Raw genomic sequence first — 12,615 nt, 5'->3', positions numbered from 1 at the left:
GTGCTCGAGCTTCAGCTGAACGTGCTCGAGCTTCAGCTGAACGTGCTCGAGCTTCAGCCAAACGTGCTCGAGCTTCAGCTGAACGTGCTCGAGCTTCAGCTGACGTCACGCCAGAGCAGACAACAGAATCAAACCTGCTTCAGATCTAAAAACAGATTCAGAACTCCGAGGACAGAGAGCGGGTCGGCCTGCTGACAGCACAGTCGCCTTCCTCACTCCTCACGTTCTCTGCAGGGCCTCACCTCTAATATCAGCTGATAACAGCTAATAACATCAAGGTCTTACCGTGCACGTTGTGCGCGTGTGCGTCTGTCTGACTGCATGCACTGAAACGAGGTTACAGAGTCTGCAGGAGCATTTCTCTGTGCAGTTAGAGACGGTTTTAATGACCCAAACATTGTGCTCTGCAGTGTGTGTGTGCATGTGTGGGTATGTTTGAGTGTGCATGTGTGTGTGTGCATGTGTGAGTATGTTTGAGTGTGCATGTGTGTGTGTGCATGTGTGGGTATGTTTGAGTGTGCATGTGTGAGTGTGCAGTAAAAGACAAAGCCCTCCTACATGCCCCAGTGTTCCTTATCGTAGACCAACCTCTCCGTCTCAGAGGGAACATTGTTTCCCGTCCTCCATGCTTCAGTGGTCACCTCTGCTATAAATAGACTCTGAACACACACACACACACGCACACACACACACACACACACACACACACACACACACACACACACACACACACACACACACACGCACGCACACACACACACACACACACACCCTGGAAACGAACCGCTCACCTGATCGTCAGAGTCATTTATTATCTCAGGTACAGAAAGAACGTCCTAACTCTGCAGGAAAACGAAGATATAATTTCAGAGTTGTTCAGAAGCAGCTGGAGCATCGAGTGAATTCATAAAAATATTAAATATATTTATTTGTTTTGATGTAAAACAAAACAATCATTACTTTGAACTGAGCAGATTAAAACGAGTCACTGAAAACTAGCGAGAAAATCTGACTCAGACACTGATTGGTTGAGTTTTCGACAGATGAGGAATAAATGTACAACTGCTGTCAAAGCAGCAAAACAACTATTTCTTATCTCAGACTTCCAAAAATCAAAATGACCCTAACAGATTCTGGAAAATCATCAAATCTCTCTCAGGCACTCCCCAATCATCTGACCTCCCATCACAACTTCTCATTAACTCTGTTCCTGTGTCAAATCAGCACGAGATCCTGAACTGTCTCAACAAACATTTTGTTGCTTCTGGTTCTTTATATGACACAGTTACTAATGGAAAATCAGCCACTTCACTTAATAACCAAACTTCTACAAATCAAATCCCTCCTACAAGTCAATCCTCAGTTAATCACAGCTTCTCTTTTTCTCCATTCTCAGTCAGTGAGGTCAATAAACTGTTAATAGATCTTGACCCTAAAAAATCTGCAGGTCCAGATGAACTTCCACCTTATTTCTTAAGGCTGGCTGCTCATATCATCACAGTCCCTGTGACCCACATCTTCAATCTCTCCATAAGACAAAACTCCATCCAGACACTTGAAAACAGCCTTTGTTCTTCCTTTGCTGAAGGGAGGAGACCCCACCTCACTGAACAACTATCGACCAATCTCTAAACTCTGCATTTTAGCCAAGGTTCTAGAAAAACTGATAAACTCTCAAATCAAAAATTACCTGGACTCATTTAACATCTTACCTCCACATCAATCTGGTTTCAGGAAACAACACAGCACAACCACTGCTTCACTGAAGGTTCTTAATGACGTTGTTGAAGCACTGGATGCTAAGGATTATTGTGCTGCACTTTTCTTAGACCTGTCTAAAGCTTTTGACACTGTGGATCAGAACATCTTGTGTCATAAACTCTCAGAAATTGGTTTCTCAGATCACACCATTGGTTGGTTCTCTAACTATCTTTCAGACCGGCAATATGTTCAACATAATGGTACTTCCTCCAGTTATTTAACAGTCAACAATGGTGTACCACAAGGCTCAGTCTTAGGACCCACCCTCTTTACAATCTACATACATAATGTAGGTCAAAACATCCCTAATGTATCCATACATTTCTATGCTGATGACACAGTTGTTTATTGTCGAGCTAAAACTGTTGCTAAGGCTTTCCAGCTTTTGAAATCTGCATTCAACATCATCCAGACAGATTTGTTTCACCTCAAACTTGTCCTAAATGCCGACAAAACCAAAGGGATGCTTTTTTCAAATAGGAAGTCGGTCCCAGCAGTTCTTCCTCCAATTTTATCCTCAAATGGTGTCCCCATTGAGTTTGTTGATTCCTATAAATATTTGGGTATCTTGGTCGACTCACATCTCTCTTTTAAGCTCCATGTGGAAAACTTGGTAAAGAAACTGAAAGTTAAACTGGGTTTCTTTTTCAGAAACAGATCCTGTCTAACTCTGAATTCTAGAAAACGCCTTGTATCTGTGACTTTCCTTCCCTCAATTGATTATGGTGACATTATGTACATGAACGCTCCTACAAGAACCCTGCAGATGTTGGATGCTGCAGATGTTGGATGCCGTCTATCATGGTGCACTAAGATTCATAACTGGCTGTGATTATCGTACCCACCACTGTACCCAGTATTCACTGGTTAACTGGACATCATTAACTTCACGCAGACTCTCTCACTGGTACATTTTCATCTTTAAATCACTTCTTGGTCTGCTGCCTTCATACATCTCCTCCTACATGTCTCTGCGTGAGTGCAGCTACAGCGTGCGCTCTCAGGACATTATTACCTGCAGTGTTCCCTCAGTGAGGACTGAACTAGACAAAAGGGCCTTCTCCTACTCTGCTCCTGTTTCCTGGAATATCTTACAAAAAGATTTGAAGCTCTCGACCTTGACCTCTCTAAGTGGCTTTAAGAATCTGTTGGACTCCTGGCAGGGACCAATGCAGACATGTTCCTGTTTTTAGTTTTCTACATTCGCCTTAGAATCTAGCTGTTTTTTTTTGTTACCTTTTCCTTTTAGCCATCCTATTTGTAAAAATAAATAAATAAAAAAACAAAAACAAACCTGTATTATGACTTTTTATAATTGTCCATTGTTGTCATCATTCTTTGTTGAAATCAGGTCTCTCTTGTAAATGAGTCCTCGAGGCTCAATGGGATTTACCTGTAGAAATAAAGGTTGATGATGTTTAGTTTTCTGTCTGTTTTTAAATTAAGCCTTTTGGATAATTTTACATTCCTGTTTTTAAAATTGAATATTTGAAGAAAAACACTTTTCATCTCTTAAGCACGGTGGTGGAATCATCATCATGAGCCAGGTATGTGTTGCACATGGATATAAACTCTGACCAGAGAAATGACATTTGCTATCAATCAGCTGAGGGATGAAAGATTTTGCTGATGAAGCTGAAACTTAGTGGTTAAAGCCAAAAGGAGCCGAACACTAGCTAAAAATTTAAAGTAGCAAAATTATAATAAAAAAGAACCTGTTTGCTGATTCAGCCTTTAAAGAGAACAATGCTTTAAAAATAAGCAGAACACAAGCTAAAATGTCCAGAACCCAAGATAAAAGGTCCACAACACAAGCTAAAGTGTCTGGAAAACAAGCTAAAATGACCAAAACATAAGCTAAACACAGTAGAACAGTAAGCAAAAAGTAGCAAAGCAGTAGCTACGATCAACCACACTGCAGCTATAAGCAAAACATTAACAAAAAGCTAAAAGTAGCAAAAACATACAATGTTAGCTAAAAGCTAAGAGTAGCAGAACCATAGCTACAAGCAAAATGTTAGCTAAAAGCTAAGAGTAGCAGAACCATAGCTACAAGCTAAATGTTAGCTAAAAGCTAAAGGTAGCAGAACCATAGCTACAAGCTAAATGTTAGCTAAAAGCTAAAAGTAGCAGAACCATAGCTACAAGCAAACTGTTAGCTAAAAGCTAAAAGTAGCAGAACCAGAGCTACAAGCAAAATGTTAGCTAAAAGTAGCAGAACCAGAGCTACAAGCAATATGTTAGCTAAAAGTAGCAGAACCATAGCTACAAGATAAATGTTAGCTAAAAGCTAAAAGTGGCAGAACCATTGCTACAAGCAAAATGTTAGCTAAAAGCTAAAAGTAGCAGAACCATAGCTACGAGCTAAATGTTAGCTAAAAGTAGCAGAACCATAGCTACAAGCAAACTCTAAGCTGAAAGTAGCTGAGACTGAACAGAGCCAGTAGCTAAAGTCAGTTTCATAGAGAATATTTTTGGTGGAGATGAATGTAGGAATTCCAGTTTTTGCAGATCTAGCTGTTTGGTGTTCACTTCCTGTGTGGCAGGCGGAGCTGATTACCCACAGCTGTCTCCACTCTGATGAGAAGACTCCAGAACTTTCGGCTCTTTGTATCTTCTAGACTCTGCTGGAATATTATGGTTCTGTGTCACCCTGGTCTAAGCTCACTTAACCTGTGTTCTCCTTGCTCTCCTCGTAGCTCCTGCAGCCCGTCTCCTCTTCACCTCGTGCGCTCCCTGAGTCTAAAGTTCTTGTGGACGTCTTCTTTTTCTACAGTCTGTTACAAGAAGCACAAACACAACAACTCTCTGCTTTAAGGTCCGTCCTGCCACTCTCATTCTAATGTCCACTTCCCTGTTCTCCTTGGTCTGCTGCGCCTGTCTGGAACCTCCTGGAACCAACTCCAAACCTAAAAGAAATATCAAGTAAGCCACAACAGATCTGCTCTGTGGATCAACCGTACCTGCCGTCCTGTTTTCAGCGCACTCACCTGGCACCTGTTCGCTCCAGTGATGCTGTAGTCTGTCGCTTCTCTTTTCCACGTTGGTCTCTTGAGTCTCTGTCACAACTCTGGGTGTTAATTATTTTAATACAATCCTGACACTGAAGAGATTTTAGAGGATTTCTGCAGAGATATTTGTAAATGAAGTTAAATATTATGAGAAGTACAAAAGTAACAAAAAGCAAAAGTCCCGTCTTCTGAATGAGCCGAAGGTTCTGGTGCACGAACAGTGGTTTTGCTCAGCCCCAGGAATGCTGAAGTCATGGAATAAACCAGCAGATCAACAATGATTAATCCAGAATCTGCTTTAAATTACAGATTGTGTTGAGGTGTAAACTGGAGTTTACGGTGCAGTTTGTTCACAAAAGCATCAGAAATTTCTGCCCCGCTCCTCTTCTGGAAACGTTTACTGAGCTTCGAGTTTTCCTCTCGCTGACCAACGTGACCCCTCGAGATCTTTGCTTTAATCTAATTAGTCGCTCGTCCAGCTGCAGAGGAAGCGGCTCACCAGCATCTGAATGAATAAAAAAAGAGGAAATAGAAACGGACGACGTGTTTTTATTCTCCGCAACACGCACGGTGAGCCGAGACCAAAAGCTCCGGACTCTGACGGGCGTTTGTGTTCGTGAATGTTTTCATGCTCACTTCAGGCTCCTGGAGGACTCATCCGACGTCTTTTTAACCAGAAACCAGAACATCTGTGGGATTTTCCTGATTACATCAAGATAAATTAATTCATAAATGAGAGCAGGGAGCACGAGCAGGACGGTAACCAGAGACGAGATGCAAGGATTGATCAGTTTGATCACGAGACTTCAGTGTTCTCTGTTTTATTCATTCTTAACTTTTAGACAACCTTTGCTTTGGTTTTACTAACAATTGTACAAAATATGCTCCTTTTAGAGGAACAAGGTTTAATTATGTTAATTATTTAATTAGCTGCTTGTCAGCTCAGATGAGGCCTTGTTCCTCAATGGTCCAACATAGAGTTGTTTCTTTAAATCGTTTTTGTATTAATTTGTTATTCTACACATTCACGATGTCATCTTCTGGTTTGTTTTTTGCTTTTATGGACTTGCAAATGTGAGCGAGCTGCAGGAGCACGGTACATCCGCTAATGACGTCCTGCTTCGGGACAAACGGACGGCAGTCAGCCGGAACGCCCCGTGCTGCAGCCTGCACGCATGCGAAACGGCTCTTACAGACAAAATGTTCACTTGTGCACGTTACAACGAAGGTTTTGCTCTTCAAACCCAAAATAAAACAATTTTGTTGGACGAGATGAGGGTTCTCTGCAGCAACGTCTGGACGAGAGAAGGCGGGGGGGTTAAACTCTTGTCTCAGAGGCTCTGAAATATAGAAGAGGAGCATCATGTGAGCTAATATGAAAATCAGAAGGGACAGAGGTATAAAGAAGTCACTGAGAGGAATTAATTATTGAATGGCATGATAATAATGCAATTAAAAGTTTATTGTAATTTTCCCCTCAGGAGAGTGTATTAAAGTTACAGTGAGGTTATTCAATTCAAAAATACTTAATAAAGTGTCGTAGCTCATCATCCTGGTTTCATTTAAGAGTTCTTATGGATGCTGATAGCTGTGGGCAGGAAGGATCTCCTGCAGCTAAAACGAAGAATCTGGCCACAGATACTGATCCGTCCACCTGGATCCAGCTTGCTGTCAGATCCCGCGAGCCTCTCGGTCCTCCGGGGCAGCAGGACTGCTTGAATGCCGGGCAGAATTCCTCCCTGAGTGATGGTCACTCCTCCCAGCAGTGTGCCGAGCTCCTTGTCGTCACGGGCCCGGCCCGCAGTGGTCCTCCCACCATCACGAGCCAAGCCTCCACCAGCTCCAGGATCTCGGTGGCCAGGCACTCGAACACCACTGCCAGGTTGACGGGAATTCATCCACGACACCTCCTTTTCAACTCATATGGGGTTTGGGACATGAGTATTTGGGGTATGAGAGCATTTGAACAAATTATGACAACATTGTAAAATGTAGGACTTTTAGGCTTTGTCAGAGAAAATGTGTTTATTTATTGCACCAAAATAAATTCATAAATAAATAAAAACGCGAAGAAAAATAAAAATATGGCTGATATTTCCCCATAAGGTCTTCTGAGGGTTAATGTGATAATTAATGTTTAAGATGGGAACATTTCTCTGAAAATTTGTTTGAAACTGTCTACTTAAAGAATTACTGTTAATAAGAAGATATTAATGAAACAGCAGAAAATAAACAACCAGCCCTGAGATCAGAGGAAACTTCATCTGCAGCCACCGTTTCCTGTGGGTTCAAAAATAAATCAGGTAAAACAGACTCCTTAGTTCGTATAAATCTGTTCAAACATCCACAGATTTATTCCTTGTGGTCGGACCTCCAGCAGGTTGGAAATACAAATCCAGATCTGAGTCATACGAAGCCCTTAGGTCAGGGACGTGGCTCCGCTGTGAGCCCAACGAGGTCAAAGAGACAAACAAAAACACCTGTAAATGTTTTACTGACCACGACAGCAGCTCGCTGCACGATGTGGAAATACATTTACATTTGTCTGACTTAAATATAATAAACTGATCACTGAAAATAAACTTCTTGAAAATCAGAATCAGAATACGTTTTATTATCATTGTACAGAAATACAGTGAGATTTTGTTCATACAGTCGTCTGAAAGATGTGCGGAGTGCACGTTGCTGCTGCTACTGGAGCGCGGCTCCTTATTTTTTTTAGATAGAAAAGGGGAAAAGGCCATGAGGACAGTGGTATTACAAAAAAGATTTCTTCACATCTTGTCCTTATCAGGACACAATTTAAGACATAAAAACTACCAGCAGCACATTTATAGACGCATTACATGAGCATTTAATGTCAAGCCGGTGAGATTTGTCCATGAAGCACTTCCAGATAGCACCATAGTCCTGATAAGATGTTGGTGTCAGCCAGTACAGCTCTGATAAGCGTTCACAGAAGTTCTCAGGGTGGGGGGGTTGCGCTAGACAGAGCTTTTCTTAGTTAACACATAGCCCAGGAGAAATTTGATGTCGGCCTGCTTCGAGGCCAAGCGGGGGAGTCAGATTCAGATAAGCCACAACTGTTGATTTTTTCAGGCAGACTGTTATTTCTCATCAGCCTTGAGTCCTGCTGGTACTTTTGATCCAAAATGGCCATATCTGTGGGCATTCCATTGGTCTGCTTATGAGCCTCCTCCGAGGTCATCCCCAACGTGCTGGCGAGTCTCAGAAGTCGCAGGTGACCTCTGATTCGCACAAATCACTTTCATCTTACGGTTTATCTCGTAAATCAGCTGATTTTGAGTACTCGAAGCACAAACCAAACCTTCACACAGGCTCAGCAGCTTTCCCACGGCTGAAACTGCTGCTGCCGTCTTCCTTAATAGTCGATAACCCACGTATCCACCGGTGCCAAGAAGCAGAAACCCTGCTATCATGATTCCAATTATATAAACATCTTCTGCGTCCTCCTGAGACAGAAGGGAAAGACACATCAGCTTCAAAACTCCCCACGGATCCATGACGTGTCCTGCAGCGTGAGTCTCAGCGGGGCATGAGGGCTCTCCAGGACCCCGACGCTGTGTTGAAAAGATTTTATTGATTGTGTTGAAAGTCCGTTGACCAGATCCACGACAGAAGTTTTAGTTTTGGAAGATGTGTAACAGGAGCTCCGATACACAGACAGAGAGCAAAAAAAGCAGGAGGAGGACGGGAGAGGGAAGAAAATGTGTCCGTCTTGCACGAGAGCGAGTGAGAAAAAATGACATCTTGAACAGTTATTGTAATTTTGGTGAAAACATTTTTTTAAATTTAACGTTTATTTAGTTAGATTAATTAATCTCTCCTCGTTTACAACAATGAGCTGGCTCAGAGGAAGCACCGAGGGGAAACGTACAACAACACACAACGTGCACACTTCTCTCACACTAAACACGTCAGATCACACTCTGACAAGTTACAAATGTCAAAATGCATCCAAGCATTTCCTGCTCGTCTGATCCGAAACCAGCCATCGTTCAGAAGGGGCAGAGTTTTGGTCTTTAGCAGCTCGTTTCAGTCGTTTGGAGCAGAAACAGGGTCGTGCACAGTGCACGTACTGGGGATGACCCTCAGCTACTACCACACCAAAGTTTAGTGCAGTATCTGTGAAATTCACTGAACTGGAGTGTATTTTTTCATGCTCTGCTTCAGGTTTACAGCCGGTAGTTACAGTTAACAAACCGAAGGAGTAGCACTCAGGGTCACTCTCAGCTACTACCACCTCTAAATCTTAGCTCAAACGACTTTGGTGTTTAACTGAACACAGTAGCTACAGTCCTGAGACATTGTCCTGGCGTTTGGCTGCTTTGTGAGGCTTCAGCAGTAAAAAGCAGTTTCTAGGCGGCTCACGGAGGAGCAGCAGGAAGCAGCTGGTGGCTCTCACGGTTCACCGCCTGCATACCAAGAACAGCCCCAGCAGCACATAGGACCCAGCCACTCTGTTGTTTTTTTATTTTACTTGAGTGTGAGACGCTGCAGAGATGATTAGTTAAAACAAACATCATTGTTCAGCTGCTGGTAACCAGAAGCTGAACAACCCTGTCAACATGACGCCACCCGATGATTACACCGATAGCTTTTATTTTTAGACCGAGTCCATTCTTTTGGCATTTAATGGACTCGATTAGTGTAGAGAAACATAACAGGTGTGCAGAATGTGGAAACAAATGTCTAAACCCAGAAACAGGAGCACCGTTTAAAGGAGAATTTTTTTTTAAATATAAAGAATCTACAGCGTTAATTTTGTCTCGCTGACTGCAGCAACTATTCATTCAACCTTTATTTATACAGGTTAGTGTCATTGAGTCATGACGATGCATTTACAAGAGAGACCTGTTTTAAACAAAAACACAGTTCAGTGATTTATTGTTTTTAGCATCAAGTCGTAGGGCAGTTTTTACGTCTAATTTTAATTATATGACCCAATAAATCCAATCAGCTACTTAGACTATAAGCATGTCTTAAAGATATAAACATGGATGAACCTAAATTTTCTACTTTTTGAACAGACAAGACTGAGGTTTCAATTTTTGGACCTGAGCTCTAAAGTTAAAAATCTTGGTGTTATGTTTGATCAGGACACGTCTTTTATCCCCCACATTAAAAACGTTACTAGAACCAGAAATGATGCAGAAAAACTGGTCCATGCATTTGTCAGGTCTAGACTGGACTATTGCAGTGGTTTATTATCTGGGTGTCCAAAAACTTCTTTAAAACGTCTTCAGTTGATCCAAAATGCTGCTGCCAGAGTCTTAACTGGAGTTACTGGGAGAGATCATCTCTCTCCAGTTTTAGCTTCTCTCCATTGGCTCCCTGTCAAATTCAGAACTGAATTCAAAATCGTACTTCTAACCTACAAAACCCTCAACAACCTAGATCCATCTTATATTACAGATCTTATTGTTCCATATTTTCCTAACAGAGCACTTCACTCTCAGACTGCAGGTTTACTTGTGGTTCCTAGAGTTTCCCAAAGCAGAATGGGAGGAAGATCTTCCAGTTCTCAGGCTCCTCTCTTGTGGAACCAACTTCCAGTTTCTGTCCATGGGGCTGACACATTGTCCAGTTTAAGACTTTCCTTTTTGATAAATCCTATAGTTAGGGTTGGCTTGTTATGCTGCTATAGGCTTAGACTGCTGGAGGACGAACTGACCTCATTTCCTTAAATGAATTGTTAAAATTGAATAGTTGTCATTTGATACTATTTCTATCTTAACATGTGATTCTTGACCTGCCATTGTGTATCTGTTCCTCTCAAACCCAGCCAGTTGAAGCAGATGGTCCTCTTGTCCTGATCCTGGTTCTGCTAAAGGTTTCTTCCTCATGAGGGAGTTTTTCTTTCCACTGTCGCCTTCATGCTTGTTCAAGATGAGAGTTCAGTGATGGAGTTAAACTCAAAGCTGCTCCTCAGATAATTAATGTTAAATTATTATTTTAATATATAAATGTTTCTGTTAAATTATTATTTTTATAAGTGAATGTTTCTGTTCAGTCCCTGAGACGACTTCTGTTGTGACTTGGAGCTAAATAAATAAACTGAATTGACTTAATTTCAGTGAACAAAAGCGTTTTTGACTTGTTTTTTTAAGCACAATTCTCCTTTAGTCCTCATTTAAGTCTAATTTCAATAACGCGTGTCTGTCTTTGTACCTGTTATTGCTCCAAGTTTAACCCGATTATTCTGGTTCTGGGAATATTCTGGGAAAAGCACGTCATCATCCTGGACTTTTGTGTTTGTGGTTTTGTAAAATTCAGTCCTAATTTTCTTGTTTTCCCTCATTTTGTCATTTTGCATAATCTCCTCTGCATCCCTCACACCTGTGTTCAATCGCTCCATTAGTTTCACCTGGACTCAGTCAGGAACCACCAGGTGTGAGGTCTTCCTGACGGCTTCTTCTGCCAGGTGTTCCCAGCAAACCTTCACTGCACGTTTGGGTCTGCCAGGTCTGTCCGGTATCTTCTCCCACCATCAGGTGGTGATCAGCTGACCCTCTCTTCACCTGAGTGTCCGAAACAAACGGACGCAAATCAAATGACACGACTACAAAGTCGATCATCGATCTACGGCCTACAAAATATAAAAAGTTAAAATATTAGGTTTTAATTTTTTGCATTAAGCTGTTTAATTTATTTGTATAAAACCCACAGCCATTCTTTATCAGAATAAAACGAGTTTGTCCTCTGCAGGTCACTTTATTCTTTAACATGTTTGTAGATATTTACTGAAGGTCAGATGAATTGGCACTTTGTTCCTGCACATGAAGGTCTTGTAATTGGATTAAAGGGGGACAAAGAGAAGGAGTCCTGGAGCGATCCTGTTTCCTGCAGCGGACATTCCCCACGGTGGTGGCAGAGTTCGAGAGCAGCTGCGTCACCGAGAGTCTGCTGACGTTTGGGAGAAGAAAGCTGAAATTAATGAAGGGAACAGAAGTGAAGCCTGTCGATGCTGTCGAGTGGCTCTGAGTCTGAGAGGAGGGACTGATCTGCAGTGAAGATAAAAGCTGCTCGAACGTTTGAAACGCTGAGGAGGCGACCTCTGATGTCACAGTCGTTTGATCGGAATCGGTAAAAGACATTTAAAGAAACTTTAAAATGTAAAGAAGACGGGACTTACAGAAGAAGAGCTGCAGATAAATCAAAGCTTTGATGAACATTAATGTTGCGTGTGAACATTTACAACTCTGGAATGAGAGCACGGCGTGTAACATCAAATAAAGGAAAAGAAACGCACACTGTGCACAACGAACCAGCTGGAAGAGAAAATGTGTTTATTTTATTTTCACGTTTTCAGCGGGAGACGGGTCCACGGGTCAGGGCCTCGTCCTCAGTAATGAGGGCGTTGCTTTGGTCAGTCATGGTGAAGTCAAGTCAAATTTACTTATAGAACACTTTTAAAAACAGTTACCAAAGTGCTAAGTAATAAAAATCAATAGTGGTAATTTAATGGAAATAATAATAATTTAGTTGAAAGCATCAAAAGAAAAACACAGAACAATAAAATACTAAATAACATATCACTGTGTTAAACATCAGTGAAAACAGGCGTGTTCAAAAGAGATTTAAAAACAGGAAGTGAAGGGGCCTGTCTAATGTTGGGGGGTCAGATTGTTCCAGAGTTTAGGGCCACGACTGAAAAATCCCGATCTCCTCTGAGCTTCAACCAAAAGCAGCTGGTTTGATATTTTTTCTATCCTCAACATGTTTTTTTTTGTTTTTTGTCTTTCAGGTACACCTGGACCTACACCTGGACCTACACCTGGACCTATACCTGGACCTACACCTGGACCTACACCTGGACCTA

The sequence above is a fragment of the Nematolebias whitei genome, chromosome 6 (assembly GCF_014905685.2).
Source record: "Nematolebias whitei isolate Nwh7 chromosome 6, NemWhi1, whole genome shotgun sequence".
In the NCBI taxonomy this organism is placed as follows: Eukaryota; Metazoa; Chordata; class Actinopteri; order Cyprinodontiformes; family Rivulidae; genus Nematolebias; species Nematolebias whitei.
The sequence above is the reverse complement of the archived record's forward strand: the minus strand, read 5'-3'. Positions refer to the sequence as shown.